Source organism: Danio rerio, chromosome 5 (assembly GCF_052040795.2).
Source record: "Danio rerio strain M-AB ecotype USA chromosome 5, GRCz13ab, whole genome shotgun sequence".
Lineage (NCBI taxonomy): Eukaryota > Metazoa > Chordata > Actinopteri > Cypriniformes > Danionidae > Danio > Danio rerio.
The window spans coordinates 11,304,297-11,317,669 of NC_141025.1; the positions used below are offsets into that span (position 1 = coordinate 11,304,297).

General features: G+C 35.5%; 1 long non-coding RNA gene across 5 annotated transcripts; it reads left to right on the forward strand.

Annotated features, from left to right (window-relative positions):
• The first annotated feature begins 6,994 nt into the window (after positions 1–6,994).
• On the forward strand, positions 6,995–10,871 carry LOC147843871 (uncharacterized). Of its 5 annotated transcripts, XR_015490655.2 has the most exons (9): positions 6,995–7,357; positions 7,688–7,747; positions 8,355–8,506; positions 8,923–8,978; positions 9,740–9,924; positions 10,009–10,116; positions 10,191–10,228; positions 10,320–10,488; positions 10,585–10,871. It is a non-coding gene; the product is annotated as an uncharacterized LOC147843871 (long non-coding RNA). The 5 variants fall into 5 exon arrangements; XR_015490656.1 differs by lacking the exon at positions 6,995–7,357 and having other exon boundaries at positions 7,715–7,747; positions 10,194–10,228; XR_015490657.1 differs by lacking the exon at positions 6,995–7,357 and having other exon boundaries at positions 7,715–7,747; positions 9,822–9,924.
• The last annotated feature ends 2,502 nt before the right edge of the window (positions 10,872–13,373 follow it).

The following is a 13,373-nucleotide window of genomic DNA, read 5'->3' on the forward strand; positions in this document are numbered from 1 at the left end:
TAACTACAAGAACTCTCTTATTCAATGTAGTTGACTAGCATGACACACAACACCTCATAAAACCAAAATTGAGCTTGTTGTGTTTGTTTATTGTTCTAAAAGTATTTCTTAGCCTACTATTTTGAGTGCTTGTTATGGAAATAACACACTTTAAAATATTTATTTCAGTACAAGCTGTTTTTTTTTTTTTTTGGAAACTGAATTGCATGCTATTTGCAATAAATGGGATAGTTCACTCAAAAAATCTTAAATGTATTTACGATTAGCTCACTCTTACATTATTTTAATTTGTTGGTTTTGAACACAAAACAAGGTATGTTTGAGAATGTTTGATACCAGTAACCACTGACATTCATACTAGGAAAAACAAGCACTATAGAAGTCAGTGGTTATACTCTACCTGGCAAAAGTCTTGTCGTGTATCCCAGTTGTAAGAGCAACAAATAATAACTTGACTTCTTGATAGTTTTGATCATTTGGAAAACTGTCAGAAGCTAGATTTTTTTTTTTTTTTTTTTTCTGATGAACCATCTGTTGAGCTGCATCCCAATCATCACAAATACTGCAGAAGACCTACTGGAACCTGCATGGACCCAAGATTCTCATAGAAGTCAGTCAAGTTTGGTGAAGGAAAAATCATGGTTTGGGTTTACATTCAGTATGGGGGCGTGCGAGAGATCTGCAGAGTGGATGGCAACATCAACAGTCTAAGGCCCTGTTTACACGAGTGTGTTTTAGTTTTAAAACGATCCGCGTCCACACTAGCGTTTCACCTAGTGTTGCTGAACATATCTCTGTCCACACTACACCACCAAAAACGTAGATCACGTGACCATTCGCGCACTCTGGGCATGCACGTTCTAGTATAAACAGGAAGCATGTGTCTTGCTCGGCATTTGGTTATTGTTTGTCAACAAAAAACGGTTGAACAATGAACGCGATGACAAAGAAAGCAAGAGAGGTAATTGTGTGGACAGTAAAAGAGGTTGAGTTGTTACTAAACGTAACAAATGAATAACTGCACAATGGTGCCTTAAACAGACAATAGTGCAAACAACTCTCCCATTTCTGTGTCCATGTTGTTGTTTACAGTGAAGGCTGGTCTGCTGTCTTCCGGTAGCGTTAAAGCTGTGTTATAGTCATGTTATAGGGGCTTGAGGAATAAGTGAAGGATACACAATGACACAAAAGCCGGGGGCCTGATGTATCAAGGCATTTGTGCTTCCCATTACATTACAAATTCTTCAGCAAGATAGCGCTTCTTCTCATACTTCAGCCTCCACATCAAAGTTCCTGAAAGCAAAGAAGACCAAGTTGTTCCAGAATTGGCCAGCCCTGTCACCAGAATGGACATTATTGAGTATGTCTGGGGTAAGATGAAGGAGGCATTAAAGATGAATCCAAAGAATCTTGATGAACTCTGGGAGTCTGGCATGAACGCTTTATATATATATATATATATATATACACACACGGCCACTTTTTTAGGTACAACTGCTTGTAAATGAATATTTATTTATTCATTCATTCATTCATTTTCCTTTGGCTTAGTGCCTTAATTCATCAGGGGTCGCCACAGAGGAATGAACCCCCAACTTTTCCCGCATATGTTTTAAGCAGTAGATGCCTCTCCAGCTGCAGCCCAATACTGCAGAACATCTATACACACTCATCTATACACACTCATCTACACACACACACACACACACACACACACACACACACACACATACACTACGGCCATTTTTTTTTTATTCAATTTTTTTTTACTGCATGTCTTTGGACTGTGGGACCCGGAGGAGCCCACGCGAACACGGATAGAACAAGCAAACGTCACGCAGAAATGCCAAATGGCCGGCACTCAAAACAGCCACCTTCTTGCTGGCTAACCACTGAGCCACCGTATCGCTCCTATATATATATATATATATATATATATATATATATATATATATATATATATATATATATATATATATATATATATATATATTTTTTTTTTTAATTTTTTATTTAATTTTTTTTTTTTGGAGTTTAAACTGACAAGGCTTAATTGTGCCAATTTTTAGTTTTTGTTTTAAAATGGGGGGGTTAAAGGCTCTATCCCCTTCTCTTTAAATTTGCATTTAAAGAGACACACACAAAAACAGTGTTTTTGCTTTCTCCCAAAAAGGGGCATTTACAGCACGCTACCATAAATGATCCATGTGGTATTTTGAGCTAAACCTTCACAGGCACGTTCGAAGGACACCTGAGACTTGCATTACATTTTGTAAAAAGGGCAAAATATGACTCCTTTAACATTCAGCAAAATTGCATTGAATGAAATCCTGAATGATGGCACAAGGTCATATTGTAGCAGCTGGCGCAGTAGATCTCTTCAATGGAAAATAGATCTGACCCAGTTATCTTTCCTGCAGTCACGACAACTGGCTGATCAGTCCTGTGGCCACATTGCCAGTCATCGCCAGTGTGGACACAGGACAACAGTGTCATGAATAGATACGTACGCAACATTGCCCCTCATTTCATCTACAGCTGAAGTCAGAATTATCAGCCATTTTCTTCTCCATTTTGTGTTTAATTCCAGCACATTTTTAAATAAGAAAAAAGAAATAAAAGAATAAAATAAGATAAAAGAAATCAGTTACTAGAAATTAATTATTACAACCACCTAGCAACGGCCTAGTAATGCCTTAGAAATCACTCAGATTTTAATAGATTTAGCTAGATACATTTCCTAAAGAGAACATGAGTGGGGTTTGCTGTGGCAGTTTACTGGGGTACAGTGCGTTACTGTGTTAATTGGTTGCAAGGCGGTTGCTAAGGTGTTCAGAGTGGTTTCTAAGCAGTTGTAAGGTGTTGCTAGGTAGTTGCTACGGTGTTCTGAGTGGTTGCTAAGGTGTTGCTAGGCAGTTGCTATGTTGTTCTGCTTGGTTGCTAGGTGATTGCTAAGATGTTCTGAATGGTTGCAAACATGTTGCTAGGTGGTTGCTAGGGTGTTCTGAGTGGTTGATCATTAGTTGCTAGGCTGTTCTGAGTGGTTGCTAAGGTGGTTACTAGGGTGTTCTGTATGGTTGTTTGCTATGTGGTTGGTAAAGTGTTGCGAGGCAATTGCTAGGTTGTTCTAGAATGGTTGTTAGGTGATTATTAAGGTGTCCTTTGGCGGTTGCTGAGATTTTCCGAGTGGTTACTAGTTGGTTGCTAAGGCATTGTTAGGTAATTGCTAAGGTGTTCTAAGTAGTTGCTAAGGCTTGCTAGGCAGTTGCAAGGTTGTTCTGAGTGGTTGCTAGGTGGTTGCTAAGGTGTTCTGATTGGTTGCTAGGTGGTTGCTAACGTGTTGCTTGGTGGTTGATGGGGTATTCTGAGTGGCTGCAAGGGTTTTCTGAATGGTTGTTAAAATGTTGCAAGCCGGTTGCTAGGTTGTTCTGAGGGGCTGCTAGGCAGTTGTTAAGATGTTGCTGAGATGTTCCTAGCTGTTGTTAGGTGGTTACTAAAGCATTGCTAGGATGTTCTGGGTGGTTGCTAGGCAGTTGCTAAGGTGTTCTTTGTAGCTGCTAGCTTGTTGCTAAGGTGCTGCTAGGCAGTTGCTAATGTGTTCTGAATGGTGGCTAGGTGGTTGTTAAAGTGTTGCAAGGTGGTTGTTAGGTTGTTCTGAGTGGTTGCAAGGAAGTTGCTAAGATGTAACTAGGCGGCTGCTAGGGTGTTCTGAATGGTGGCTAGGTGGTTGTTAGGGCGTTTTCAGGCGTTTGATGAGATGTTCCGAGTGGTTGCTAAGGTGTTGCTAGGGTGTTCTAAGTGGTTGGTAGGCAGTTGATAAGGTGTTGCTAGGTGGTTGGTAGGGTGTTCTTTGTGGTCACTTACTTGTTGCTAAGGTGTTGCTAGGTGGTTGCTAGGGTGTTTTGAATGGTGGCTAGGTGGTTGCTTGAGTGTTGCAAGTCTGTTGCTAGCTTGTTCTTAGTGGTTGCTTAACTGTTGTTAAGGTGTTCTTAGGCAGTTGCAGAGATGTTCAAAGTAGTTGCTATGGCTTCGCAAGGGTGTTTGGAGTGGTTGATGGGCAGTTGCTAAGGTGTTGCTAGGTGGTGGCTAGGGTGTTCTTTGTGGTTGCTGGCTGGTTGCTGAGGTGTTGCTAGGCAATTGCTAAGGTTACCTAGGTGGCTAAGTGGTTGTTAGGTTGTTCTAAGTGGTTGCAAGTCAGTTGCTAAGGTGTTACTAGGCGGTTGCTAAAGTGTTCTGAATGATGTATAAGTGGTTACTAAAGTGTTGCAAGGTGGTTTCTAGGTTGTTCTGAGTGGTTGCTAGGCGGTTAAGGCATTTCTAGGTGGTTTCTAAGTTGTTAAGGTGTTCTGAGTGGTTGATAGGCAGTTGCTAAGGTGTTGCTAGGTGGTTACTAAGGTGTTCTTTGCGGTTGCTATTTGGTTACTGAGGTGTTCCTAGGTGGTTGATTGGGTGTTCTGAGTGGTTGCTAAGTAGTTGCTAAGGTGTTGTAGGCTGTTACTAGGGTGATCTGAGTGTTTTGCTAGGTGATTTCTATGTGATTGCAAGGGTGTTCTGAGTGGTTGTTAAAGTGTGGTAAAGCAGTTTCTAGGGTGTTCTGAATGGTTGCTAAGGCATTGCTAGGTAGTTGCCAGGGTGTCAAGTGGTCGCTAAGCAGTTGCTAAGGTATTACTAGTCAGTTGTTAAATGGTTGCTAGGTTGTTGTAATGACTAATCTCTAATTACTGATTCTTTTATCTTTGCTATGATGTCAGCTCATAATATTTGACTAGATATTTTTCAAGATACTATTCAGCCTAAGGTGACATTTAAAGAAATTCCTTGCTCTGTTAAACATCATTTGGGAAATATTTGAAAAAGAATTTAAAAAAAAAAGCTAACAGAAGGGCAAATAATGTTGACTTTAACTCTACCTGCCTTTTCAGGAGTCTAAAGCACAGTCTAATATTGCTGTGTAACGTCCAGAAGAGGTTTTGGGTTTGCACAGCCTGCTAGCGCTGTTTATTATATATCATATAACTCCCAAGGGAGATTAAAAGTCGACTCCGTGAGATGGATGTCTCTGCGTTTCTTTATAGTTCTTGATAAAGTGAGAATCTCACAGTATTTGGAGGCTAAATTTCCACCTGAGGGGAATTGGACTGCTGTTCAAAACTGATGTCTGTGGAAGCAAACAGGACCGCTGGAGATCTGAATGGAAAATGCAGTGACAAAACAAGCAATTCAAAGCTATGCAGTCACACAGACACCTAATTGCCCCAAAGGAAAGATTTTGTTGTTGTGACTGAAAAAGGCTTATCTAGACAGTAGCTGGACAGCAGAATTTGGACGTTAAGACTTCAGCTTTTGGTCATATTCTGTGATAGCATCATCAATGTTGAAACTACATAGAGATTTTGTAGCACAATATGCTGCTGCCTTTTCCAGGGACACCCATGCATATTTCATTTACAAAGTCCTGCTTGTGGAGGAACAAGATACAGGTATTCACTGGCCTGTTTGCAGTCCCGACCTGTCTCTGATAGAGAATCTAGGTCACATTTTGCAGGAAGGTATTTTTGAAAAAAAAAAATAATAATTAGATTCTTGAATTTGTTGACTCATTTCCAAGAATCATTTATTCACTGTTTTTGCATTTTTAATTATTAGTTGTTTTTTTTTTTACTTAAATAATTAGTTCAACCAAAATGTTAATTATTAATTATTTACCCTCATTATGTTCCAAATCTTTGTTCATGTTCGGTAGATTTATTTCATTTAAAAAAACATTAAATGAAATAAAATGTAAAAAATACATTAATATATGGTTGATGGCACTTTTAGCCTTCTTGTGATTTTCAAGTGCAGTTAAAAGGAGAGAATAATATTCTTTCAAGTTTTTTTTTTTTTTTTTTTACTCCAAACCAGTAAAAGTGGGGACTGTATGGAAAATCAAAAATAAATAAATACATAAATAAAGTAGTGACTTACAAATTTACATTGGCTTGTATTTCATTGCAGACAATAAAACAAACATTATTTCCTTGTGATTAATATTATTATTTTTAAATAATCACTTATTCCAATTTTGATTCTTGCAACACATTTTAAATTAAGTTGAAACACTAAAGCATTTACCACTTTGTAATGTTGTCATTCCTTTTCACAACACTTAAAAGAGGTTTAGGGACTGTAGACACCGAGTGATGAAGTGTTTCAGGTGTTATTTTGTCCCAAAATTACTTCCTGCAAACAAGTCTTAATGTGTGCAACAGTTCGAGGTCTTTGTTGTTGCATTTTGTGCTTCAAAATGTGACAAATATTCTCTATTGAAGAATTGCAAGCAGGCCAGTCAAGTACCTGTATCCTCTTCCTACGCAGCCAGAACTTTATAATGTGTACAGAATGTGGATTTACAATGTCTTTTTAAATATGCATGGGGATCCCTGAAAAAGAAGGCAGCATATATTGCTCCAAAATCTCTATGTACTTTTTAGCATTATTGATGCCATTACAGAAATGCAAGTTACCTTTACCAAGGGCACTGACACAACCCCATATCATGACAGACTTTGGGTTTTGGACCTGTTGCTGGTAACAGTCTGGATGATCCTTATCTTCTTTGGTCCAGAGCACAAAGCATCTCAAAAATCCCCCCAAATATTTATTCATCTGACCACAGTTCACATTTCCACTGTGTGATGGTCCATCCCGTATCTTAGGCTTCCCCCTTGTCCTTTATGCATGGGAATCCTTCCAGATTCCTAGAATCTTTTAATGATGTTATGCACTGTTGAAAGTGAAATATCCAAATGTCTTCCTATTTTCTTTGAGGAACATTGTTTTTAAACATTTCAACAATTTTCTCATGTATTTGTTGGCAAACTGGCGATCCTCAGCCCATCTTTGCCCCTAAAAGACTAGACCTTTCTTTGATGCTGCTTTTGCAAATCCTTTTATTTTATCATTCTCATTTAATTACAATCACCTGTTGACAGCCAACACATTCTCACTCCCAACTCGTCATATACTGACGCTTGGTCAGGAACCCTCGGCGTAAGTTATTGACGCACAGGGTACACCTTTAGCGTCACATTTAGACGTGCAGGGATTCCCTATAGAATTTGTACCTGAGCCTGAAGCGTCATAGGGAGACGCTGGAGGCTCGTATAATTACCAATAGATGTTAACGCACTTTTTAAAACCTGATTTACGCCTATTATCGCAGTTTTCTTCTTTTAAAAATATGTAATTTTTATTTTGTTCATGAAAAGCGTCTGTAAACTGGGTCGAAACTACTGTATAAATAAACTTCGGTCCACGTGACATCCCTTCACGGTGAGTTTAACGCCGCTCTGCTATTGGTCAAACTGCATCAACGGTGAGTTCTCAGATGAGTTCAACTGTCAACATTAAATAGTATGTTAATGCTGCATAATGTATTTTTATTGGAGATTAGTTGGTGTTTATAAATATTTTATCATTAACTTTATATTTAATGAGTGAAAAATATTCGATTGTCCAGTTTAGGTTAACTATAAAACTATACTACTAATAAAACTTTGATTCATTCATATTATTTATTATTTTTTTACTTTAAAAATATTACATTTCAAGTACTAAGTTTAAAAATGTTTTCGGCTGATCTTTTTTCATTTTAAATTATTCATTGAAGTTGGGGTCATTGTATGTGGCGATCTATTTTTTACAGTCTATGCTCGCTATCCCAAGGTTCATTGCGATCCCAAGGTTCACTGCGGTTTTCCACAAGGTACGTAAAAAGTAAATAAAGACGATTTGTTGATAAAGCATGTACTGTAAACTAGCGACGTTATCCAATTACATCAAGTTCATTTATTAAAAACATATTTTTCTCAAATATAACGTTGGTCATGCATAGCTCAGAACAATAAATACATTTTAAGATGAGGAACAGTGTTACCAGATTGTTGTTTTCCACAATAGAATTCGTGCAAAATCTATATATAATATGCAGTATGCAACTCTAATAATACAAATGTATTCGTAATTGTTTCAATATTAAAGAACATCAAGTGTTTCCAAAGGTTAATTGTAAAAACAATTATTTTCCATGCCTTTAAAGGAAAAAAGGCAGAAATTTTGGCCGTCTGAGCACATTTTTAATTTAATTTAATTTTTATTTTAATCTACCACACACACACACATATGTATGTATATGAATATTTTTTCTTTGCTCTTTTCAGGTTCTTTAGATTTCTTTAAAAATCCAATTTTGTTTTCTAATAAGCAAAAAGTAAAGCCACTTTACCCATGTCTATATGTTAAATTGAACTTGTCTTTCTCTCTATCTCTGTTAACACATTTGTATTTGTTTGATTAATTCTTGTGTCTTTCAGCTTGTTTCTGCCTATCACCATGAGTGATTCCTTGATACTCAGATTTTTCATCAAGATCTCAATTATAAGCTCAAGTCTTGATGACAACTTGATGATCTGCATGAAGCACCACCATGTATAGAGGGCCAAGACCACTCTGGAATCAGTCAAGGGTTAGTGAAGTTTTTCATTCCATGTATTTTAAATATCTACATTGTTTAGGCATATATGATTGTATGAGATAAAATGCATTTATTCGTTCACTACTATTGTAATAACAGAAAGAGACGCATTAGTTTTACTATTACTATTGTTTATGAAAAACATTATAAACTACAGTATAAGCTCACAAAATATTGTGGCCTAACTGTTTAAAACTATTTGTTCTGGGTGTTGATAGTGGCCAACCATTTTTTTTTCTTTTTCAGAAAGTATTTTGTTTTGTCTGATTTTATGACAACTTATAGGCCATCAACTGTCCACATTGGGGTTTAGGAAATTAAACTACTAATGCTGCTTGTCTACTAGTCTTAGGATAAGTTAGAATTGTTATAAATGTTAATTTCTTTGTTGTTTTTATCTGGCACAGCTCATAGGAACTCCAATCTTCCCAACTGTGAGAGGGCCTTGCTCCAGTGACTGTTGGTGTGTACTTTAATGTTTCCATTAGTCCCTGTATCTGTAGATCTAGGTGACAGTGGGCTAGAGTAAAAATTTGTTTTTATTTAAACTAAGGCATACTGATGGCCTTTTTTATCTCAGATTTGGTCATGCAAGTATTAATATATCCTAAAATATTTTTATATTCTTTCCATTGGTGGAAAAGAGTTTGGTATAATTATTTTTAATAGACTGCCAAGTTCTCAGCAGACATTTTTCTTAGATATTCTTGAGTGGGAGTCTGTGCAATACAAGGTGGATAGTATTTGCAAGGAAGAGCCCTTCATCTGTTCTGCTTCCACACTAGATATACTGCCAATTTAAGTAGATGTGAACCATAAGTATAACCATTTCATGAATGCACAAGGTACTTTAAACTGTATGTGTTGAAACTAAATTAACAAGAAAACAGCTCTTTGATGTTCACCTAGTAAAATTAGATTAGAAGATAATATTTTGAAGGTTTGTTTACAGCTAAGGATTAAGGATTGACAGGAAGATTTGTGGACTACATCAACTAATGACACTACCTCCAAAGAGTTGCAAAAAGCTGTCCAAAGTTTCAGCACCATCTTTAATCCCATGATTTTAGTGTGTTTCATGCCTAAGCACATGAGTTTATATCTGAGATAGATGAACTATATGATTATCTTAAAGTGATCTACAGGTAAATGCCAAAACTTATTGGTTTACTTATTTGCTTGTTTGTTTGTTTGTTTGTTTGTTTTTTTGTATATGTTAACCAGGTGAAATGGAGTGAGGCATACCAGGATATGCCTGGTTTTACTCTTGGGAAGGAGGTTGAACAGTGCAATATTTCTTCTATAGGATTGCAGTGACCAGACATGCTACTGTAACTCTCATGGTCATGTGCTGGAATTAGCAGATATTCAACAATTTGGCCATCTTGCCGACCTATTGATATCAGAAGGTAACGATATCCAGTAGAATTTGTTTTAGTTGTTCAGTAACCTATTTAAATAGTATTGTGATTTTTGATTGCTTATCACTGTAGACCACAACAGCTCTGCAAAGCAAGTTGGAAAACAGAATCCATGAAACTGGCAGTGACCGGAAACCAGTTGGAAGACTTTGGTCTGTGACGTAGAGGAGTGGGCAGAGGGTGAGGAAAATCTTATTAATATTAAATGTAGTCATGAAAAATTGTAACTGTTACTATTACTGTCATTTTTTCAGTAGCAGAAGCAAAGACAACAAACAACAGATATGGCATGGTATGTACACTAGACTTCTGTCAGTGTTAATTCTTTAAAAGTTGATGTATAATCCTTGTTATACAACTTTCTTTTTATAAATATATTTCAGACTCTGCTGACCCAGCAACAAAGAGGAGGGTGTTCAACATCATCCTGCTAGTCAGGATTCTTCAGGAGAAGCAGAGGATTCTTGTGGCAGAGATGGCCAACCACTATAAATACCTTTCAACTCATCCTGGTTCCTTCAAAGAACTTTCCTGCTTGTTTGCTACTGAAAAGTATGTATTTGTATTATTTGGCACAGACATAAGCATAAGGTTACCCAGTCCAAAGGATGTTAATATATTTTTATGTTGTTGTGTTCTTCTTTTAAGATTCGACATGTGGCCTAAACGAAGAGGGGTTAAAAGGTCTATGGATCATCATTCTCAGAAAGCAACAAAATAACTGAGAAATAAACAACAATACGATGGTGCAATCTAGAGACCTGCAAGGTACCTGCAAGTTTTGGCTGGAGCAGAGAACATAGATTTTTTAAATAAAGCTCCAGCTGATGAGTATGACATTGACTGTGGATTTTCTTTTACTGTAATCCAGAAGAGGATGACCTTAACCCTGAATCTAAAGCATGTAATAAAATCTGTAAAAAAATCAAATAAAATTTTCATCATCTATAACCAAATTGTTGTCTCTTTTTTTTTTAAAATACATAGACATGTACAGTATGTAAGCATTCCTCTAAAATCAATCAGTGTTGTAAATTAAGAGCATTATTGTATGCCCAACTGCTTACAACATATAACGATTTAAGGAACTCTATAATAAAATAAAATTATTACATTAAATGACATTAAGAGCTTTTAAAATATTAATTTTATGATACATTTTTATGATAAATTAAATTTTTGCATATACTTGGCCAAAAAATGTACATTATTATGGTCAACTGCTCAGATACCTCCAGTCAATATGTGGCTGAGTCAGGCAACCAGACTTCTACCTCTGAACAAATTAACCTATGATTTACATCAAAGATCTGATGGATCCATTTGGTCCTCATGGATTTTTCTTTTAAAAAAAAAATAATAATAATAATCTCCTTTTATTTTTGTCTTTACTTTGAAACATTTTTATTAATTTGTTAGAATGTCTAACAAAAAACTACTGTACTTGTGAGACAACAGTGCCACTGTTGTTATGCTGAAAATAAAAAATAACTTTGTATAATGTTTTATTGAATGCAAGATAAAAAATAAAATATTTTCCAAGAGATGGATTGCGGCTGGAAGAGCATCTGCTGCATAAAAACATGCTGGAAAAGTTGGCGGTTCATAGAGCTGTGGCGACCCCTGGTTAATAAAGGGACTAAGCCAAAAAGTAAAATAAAATATGTATTTTTTGTAGACATAGAACTTCACAGTAACTTATAAGTACAGCACAGAACTTTTTACTTCTAGTTTAGATAATTTAAAGGTTTGCATATTTATTTTGTTGGTTCATGGCTATGTATTTTTAATCATTTTGAACTATTCACAGCATTTGAAAGGATATCTTATCGTCATTGTTACCTTATTTCTCACTATTTTCATGATTCTTACAATGCAGCAAATCTTAAAATCATTTGATCATAAAGAAAATAATTAACAAATTAACCCACATGCAGGACAAAGACATGATGTGGAATCATTATTTAACACAAAGTTCATCCATTGTCATCAAAACATACTGTCACACAAACAGTTGAAGATTTAGAAAGTAAAAATAATCAGATAAAGAGTGGTTTTCAAACAAATACATGTCTTTAAAAAGGTTATATTTATAAACATTTACATATTTTAAGAGCTTTTATCCATATTTCAAATAAAGTGAAAACAATTAAACATCACATAATGACCATTAATGAAACACACTTACAGAATTACATCCACACATTTTATTCTGAACTCATAATATTTGTGATGAACATAGATCACTATTGCTAATAACTTGTGATTAAAGAGGATACTAATGTTTAGCTTATTTTTACAGCTTTTTTTTTTTTTTACCACAACTGTACATGTGACAATACAATTTCTTGTCCATGTTGAAGATAATACATCTACATATGTTAACTGCCCTTTTACTCAAAGGGGATGAGTAGAGCCCCGTAGAAAAGGAAAAAGTATTCACATTTCAAACGAGAAATGAGTGAGAGAATATCAGCAAGACTATTATCTATGCTATGTTCAATAAATAATGTTGGATATAATAGTCTGATATATACTGATCGAGTCAATAAAAGCTGTTTAAAAAAATACTCATTGTAAAATAACAAATTTATGTCTGGCATTCATATATGTCATAAATATATACACAATGACCTTATTCAGATAGTCTTTAGTTCATTAAAAATAGTATTTGTTCCATTTTATTACAAAAAGGCTTTAAACTACATTACCCACAATCCTTTGTCGCTGTATAGATGGGACGGGAAAGACATGGCGCTACAAATTGTAGTTCATTGAAAGCTGTAGTTAGGGTTAAGTTTAGGGTTACGATCTTGGTTAATCGGTAACTATTTGAAACACAGCGATAACTCATTGATAAAGGACACTGTTAGTAAAGTGGCAAAGTTGGCAAAACATAGTTAGCAACACGAAGGATCTTTTAATTTGGCTTAGAAGTTATAGTCCAATCACAATGTCGCAATCTACGTCACACTTTGTCTCTATTTGGTAATCTTCCGGTTGAAGGTAGATTATAATAACCTTATAATATAACTTAAATATCAAAATGTGTATTAATATTACATGTTATTTATTGTCTTATTAAAAATACAAATGTATATTTACCTTGAGATTCCTTTGTGGGGGTAACCTGATGTGCAAAATGATCATAGTAAAACCAGATCATAGGCAGTATAGTAAATTTGAAACGAATAATAAAATAATAAAAAAAGCATCATGTTTGAAAACATTTCCAGCATTTCCTGTAACTAAACCCTGCATCATGTAGGTATACAAATATAAATATATGTCAAACTTAAATGACAAATATAGTGCCCATTAAATAGTAAAAATAGTAGTTCATTGTAAATGAGTATGCAAATAAACACAATACATTTTTAATGAAACATTTATAATTTATTTATAATGCCACAAAAAAAAAAAAAATCACGCAAACA